The 6,408-nt window shown below is 40.9% G+C and overlaps 1 pseudogene; it reads right to left on the bottom strand.

Annotated features, from left to right (window-relative positions):
• Positions 1-538: 538 nt before the first annotated feature.
• The window catches only part of LOC107567389 (zona pellucida sperm-binding protein 4-like), a 41,510-nt pseudogene continuing 35,640 nt past the window's right edge, over positions 539-6,408 (bottom strand).

Raw genomic sequence — 6,408 nt, 5'->3', positions numbered from 1 at the left:
ATACACATGTCCCTTTTGAGCTAATTTGCTAAAACTATTGCACAATTTTAGACTATGGCCTTAAATTTGATGCAACTAAAAATGTAAGACCCTGCCGAAACCCTGGTACAGACGACTGGACTCAGAATGCATGACCTTACAGAAGGTTGTGGAACCTTGGTTTAATAGTGTGGGGGAGTAAGGAAAAAGGCGTGTAATACCAGCTTCGGTTAAAAAATAAATAAATAAAATGTGGCCAAGTACGGTGATCCATACTCTGAATTAGTGCTCTGCATTTATCCCAGCCAAAGTGCACACAGCAGTGAACACACCCGGAGCAGTGGGCAGTCATTTTTGCTGCAGCGCCTGAGGGTGCGGTACCTTGCTCAAGGGCATCGCAGTCATGGTATTGAAGGTGGAAGAGCACTGTACATTCACTCCCTCCACCTACAATCCCTGCCGGTACGAGACTTGAACACGCAACCTTTGGGATACGAGTCCGACTAATTAGGCCACGACTTCCCTTGAACATTGGGGAAAAGCCAAAGACAAAGATCTCGGTGTTTGGCAAAGTTTATTAAAAACACTAGATTGATATGACCAAAGTAACCTCTCCACTAGAAACCACAGTCCGCTCACTAGAGACAGCCTTGATAGGAGTGTCTCTGCCTGAAAGAGAAATGTTAAGTGAGAATGTACTTATAAAGTCTCAGTTGCTCTAGTCGAAACAGCAAGAACTCACGTTTCCTGGTGCAGCTTTGCTCACAAGAGCCAGAAGATGGATGGCACACCTCTGTACTGCAGTGGATGAAGATCTGACAGGGAAGAAAGAGGCTCAAGTCATAGAATTCACAAGTAGTAAAAATAAAATGGTTCAGGTAAAGGGGGGCATACGGTTTCCTGCAGAGGAACCAGTGAGGCTGGATCTACAAATGTGAACATCTTCACAACCAAGCACTTATAGTGGGTTGGGAACTGAAGACCAGGCAATCCAGTCACTGGAACCAGTGTGGTCAGGTAACGGTCATCCTGGTAAGGGCATCTGAAAATTAAAGGTTAGAAAGTGTCTCCCAGCAGACTAACTGGATAAAGAATGGCATTACTCACTGTCAAGCTCTCCTTTCTTGTGCACAATCTTCCCCGCTTGAAAGGGAGTTTAAAACATCACCGGAAGCGTTAACTGGATTCCACTCTTCATTTATTTCGGTTTATTTCAGTTTCAAAATGGCAGACAGAAGAAAGGTGAAAAACCTTTAACAGAAACAAAAAATAAAAAAAATGTGTAAATGAATTGTATAAAGCTTACTTACAAATAACTGAAGGACACCAGTGAATGTTTATTTCTTTTGACAAACAAAACTCTGAAATTGTATTATTAATAAGCTCAATACACTTACTGAGTATAATCTACAACATACACAATTCTGAAAATTACCTTAAACATTTAGGATTACAGCGCATGTATATGGATTCAGATTAGTCACGTTACTTTACCAAAAAAAAAAAGGGAAAAAACCTTTAAAAAAAAAAAAAAAAAAAAAAAAAAAAAAAAGTGTGTAAATGAATTGTATAAAGTTTACTTAAACATTCACTGGTGTCCTTCAGTTATTTGTATCTCTTTTGACAAACAAACTCTGAAATTGTATTATTAATAAGCTCAATACACTTACTGAGTATAATCTACAACATACACAATTCAGAAAATTACCTTTAACACTTAGGATTACAGCGCATGTATATGGATTCAGATTAGTCACGTTACTTTACCGATCAGCTTAATTACACGTGAACTTCAGAAACAATGTTGTATCTTATCTCTCTTCAGCGATTGAATCGAAAATACAGATAAATCTAAGCAAATGAACACACCAGTATCATAACGTCGATATTTGCTACACAGAAAAACCACGAAATCGTTGAGTAAATATCAGTTAAAGAAAAGTAGGTCACGGAATTTCTCCACGTTCGCGCAGAGCACAGAGAGATTTGCCGCGCCATAACTAATCCTACATCAGCCGCTATCAACGTCTTCTCTTCCATTAACAGAAGTGAAACGAATTATTAAAGTTCTCACCGGCTGCCACTCCAGGATTTGACGATGTTTTGACTGTCTGTGCGCTTTCCACGTCCCAGCTCGTCAGTTTCGCGGAACTCGTGATCTCCTCGTCTCATCACAGCACTGACTTTTATTCTCGCGCTTCCGATTCTTCATCCCTCGCCCCGATTGGCTGAGAACTTATTGCAGTTATTTTTTTATTTATTATTCCTTATGCTTTATCCGCTTGCTATTTGTTTATTTATACCCACGCAGTTTGACTTGACACTCACCCATCAATCAGAAGGTCCCACTGGGGTAGACCAAGTGGACTGGGGGTTGATGTCGCCCAACAACGTTCCAGCATCAGGACAATGTTGGGGTCAGTCCTCTCCATAATGCGCACCTCAACATACACAGGCTCTCGCAGGACTTTTGTGACTGGATAATCAGCATCACTGTAGTAGGACATGTAGGCCTCATCCCCTGAGGAACACTGGGGTTTAAACAAACTGCTGGAGTTTGAAAGGCTTTAGGAAGACAGGACAAGACCTTCCCTTTTGCACAGCCTTTGGTGACACATTGGCCAGTCTGAGCGCCACCCTGAGAGGTCCAGGAGCAGCTACGGGTGGAGGTGGAGGAACAGAGTTGACCTCCACAACCAGAGCTTCCACAGAAGTTCCAGAGTACCTACACTGGAAGAGAAACCTGGACAACAGACGGTGAGCTTGTAGCATTTATCAGAGACTAACAGCCACACCAAGTCATAGGTCACTTACTCAAAATGACTGTCCCTTGTGATGGAACCAAACGGTCCAATCCCCACTTCATACGAGGAGGTCATTCTGTTTTCATACACCACATATCCACGGTCCTCCTGTGAATAGCAACACTGTTAGCATCAGGGCTCTGAACCCATTCAAGGAATGAAAAGGACAGGAACAGAACCAGAATCTAAAATCATTAATAAAGTTTATGTAAATCATGTATTAATGTACATTAGCAAACCGGTTAAAGTTTAATTGTTCCATTTATTATTTGAAATTTGCCATCAACCAATCACAAATTCCAGTAGTACAGCCTATGCAAATGTGACACCGACGCATCCAGCACACTCAGCTGTGAACTCATAAGTCGCAATGGCAATACACCAGCATTAATTTATCCGGGGATAGTGAAAGATTGATTCAGATCACACGCACCTGCAGCACTTCTGTGAACGGAGAAAACTACAGGCTTACATAAGAAATAGGCATATACAAAATATTTCACATAAATCATTGACGGATTAAAAAAAAAAAAAAACACTTTCCAATGTTCTCGGAAAGGAAAACGAGATGGCAAAGTGTTTATTTTGCAAAAGCTGGATAGTTTTGAATGTCTTGCTTCCGTCTGAATATCCAACCAGCATTGGTATGACCATCATGGCAGCGCCTCGCACGCACAACATGTGACCTTGCAGCTCGTTCATTATCAAAAGGGGAAAAAAAATAAAAAATAAAAGTTGTTCAATCTGTTGCGCTCAGCGTGACCACCGCCTCGCTGTGCGGTTATAGCCGATGTGAAGGATGATGTTTTACGTCAATGCAAGTACAAAGCCTTGCCTATAAATATTTTAGCATCTAGATACTTCGCATATGTAAACAGTCGGAGTCGAGGCAGGCATCAGTTTGACCTTAAATTAACTAGTTATTGAGGTTTTATAGCCTAAACGCATAGCCTTAACTTGAGGATTTATTGTGGAGAAACTAATAACTGCGTTTTTGTTTGTAAACATTTTGCTTTAGCCTACATTTCTGAATGTAATAGGGCTAACAAAACGCGACGTGAGCCTACGCGCGATGAGTCTCCTCCCCCAGAGTGTCCATTTATACTAACTCCACCCACCAACATGTGATTAGGATGGTCAACACAGGGAAACCCCCCCCCCCCAAACATCAGTTTCAATGGTGTAGATGGTAAGGCGCGATCGACCCAACTTCAAACCTGCCTTTTGCCGAACTTCTCCCCTTTTCAAATCTCATCACATCAGAAAGGCACTCAGTTCCAATAAAGATGAAGGTGATCTTGAAAATGATCTCTTCGAGTAGAGAAACACTACTTTATTTATTATATTAGCAAAGTAGTTTAAAATACCATTGACCGGAATTTCTTAGTAAGGTGTGGTCTCCGCAGGAGCGCATGATGGGTCACTTCCTCCCAGTAGACGTACCGAATCCAGACTCAGTCGAGGCAGAGTAACATCTCTAGCCACCACTACCACAAACTGACCATCTCTAATACACTGGACAGTCACTGGAACAAAAGGTACAAAAGCAGGTTAACGCAGAGAATCAGTTTAACATGAACAATAATATTGAGAACGCTTACCTGCCCTCCCATAGTAACACTACTGTCTTTTAAAGCAGCAGTTGATAGCTTCACACTCAGCACTACTGATCCCAGGTTGTCCACATTGGATCTGCTCATAATCAGCTACAGCACATTTATCAAGGAGCTCTGTCTGCACCACTGGTTTCTGAAGCTGAAACTGCTGAGGAAACTGCTGGTTAGTTTGTTGTTTAACTGGCTACTGAAACCGCTGGTCAGTTTGCTGGATCATCAGAGCTTGAGGATACAAAATACAAATACTGCCCTTTGGTCTTTTTGTACTCTACAGGTTTCAGCTAATTAAAGATAGCCCCTCCCTCTTCATTAACCCTCAAGATTCTCCAGACTTGCATGAGTTGGAGCTTATGCAACTGAGTGATTCTCCCTTGATCAATTGTCCTCGATACCTACATGAAAACACAAACTTGAGCATAATTCAAAATAGCATACTAGTATTATTTCTGCCATTTTGAATTCGGCCTTAGTTTTATCCTTCATTAGCTGAATCCAATTGCTGACGTTTTGACAATTCTAGATTGTTTTATTCTTAGAAACACATTTTGGAATGTACAGCCCTGTATCTTCAGATTGGCTCAGAAGAAAGTTGATTTAACATTCTCATGATTATGTTGAAGCTTTGAGTGTTATTTGAACCCTGTCCCAGCCATAGCTGCTCTATGCTTAAATGCTGCATTATAATTAAAATACAGTCATATTATAAAGTGCTTTTAAAATCTTGCACACACTGCAAGATCAACATCCTTCAGTATAGCCTAAAATTTAATTTGCCAGGGTGCAGGTTAGCCCTTCACTCATGAGGAAATAAAACACTTCATATTTATTGAAATACATATGTATTGTACTTTGTTTCTTGTCAGGGAAGGATTAGCTCCACCAGGTTCTCTCTCAGCTAAACATGCTAAGGAATTATTTTGCTTGCCACCATCACTTTTGTCTGGAGTGGGAAAGAAAGGCTTATACAAACAAAAATAAAAAAGATTTAAAAAACCAACGCTCTGGCCGGACAGTGAAGGCAAAGTATGGTAGCACATACTTGTAAATGGTCCTCTGCATTTAACCCTTCCAAGTTACTGCATGCACATTAGAAGCAGTGAGCAGTGAACACCCAGGGCAGTTGGCAACCAGTCGCTGTGGTGCCCGGGGAGCAACTGGGTGTATTGAAAGTGGAAGAGAGCACTGTTCATTCAATCCCTTAACCTACATTCCCTACTGGTATTGAGATTTAAACCTGCAACCTTCAGGTTACAAGTCTGACTCCATCAATTAGCCCACAAGTGCTCAGATCACAATTAAATAATTCCCTATTTAAGCAGATAGTAATAGCATGATGGACAAACACACCGAATATGACCTACAAGTTGTGGTGGGGAGTCATAGCCTAATGGGTAAAGAGTCAGACTTGTAACCCAAAGGTCATGGATTCAGAATCAAAATCAGAATGAGCTTTATTGCCAGGTATGTTTACACATACGAGGAATTTGTTTTAGTGACAGAAGTTCCACAGTGCAACAGAATGACAGTGACAAGACAGGACACAGATAATAAAAAGAATAATATAAAAATATACAAAATATACAATGTACAAAAAGCCAAAAACACAATATATAATATAGACAATTTTGTATGTACAGTTATGATATGTGCAAATTTGAAATGTAAATAAGTATGTGTGTTAAATAAATAATGTATTCTAGTGTTGTGTGTTCCATGATTATTGTTAAGTGTTCATGAGATGGATTGCCTGAGGAAAGAAACTGTTCCTGTGTCTGGTCGTTCTGCTGCTCAGTGCTCTGTAGCGTCGACCAGATGGCAACAGTTCAAAGGGGGACTGTGCTGGATGTGAGGGGTCCAGAGTGATTTTGCTAGCCCTTTTTGCTCACTCTGGATGAGTACAGTTATTGTAGAGAAGGGAGGGTTGTACCAATGATTCGCTCAGCAGTCCGGACTATCCTCTGTAGTCTTCTGAGGTCAGATTTGGTAGCTGAGCTGAACCAGACAGTTAT

This window comes from Sinocyclocheilus grahami, unplaced genomic scaffold (genome assembly GCF_001515645.1).
Source record: "Sinocyclocheilus grahami isolate Dianchi unplaced genomic scaffold, SAMN03320097.WGS_v1.1 scaffold1154.1, whole genome shotgun sequence".
In the NCBI taxonomy this organism is placed as follows: Eukaryota; Metazoa; Chordata; class Actinopteri; order Cypriniformes; family Cyprinidae; genus Sinocyclocheilus; species Sinocyclocheilus grahami.
The sequence above is the reverse complement of the archived record's forward strand: the minus strand, read 5'-3'. Positions and strand labels throughout refer to the sequence as shown.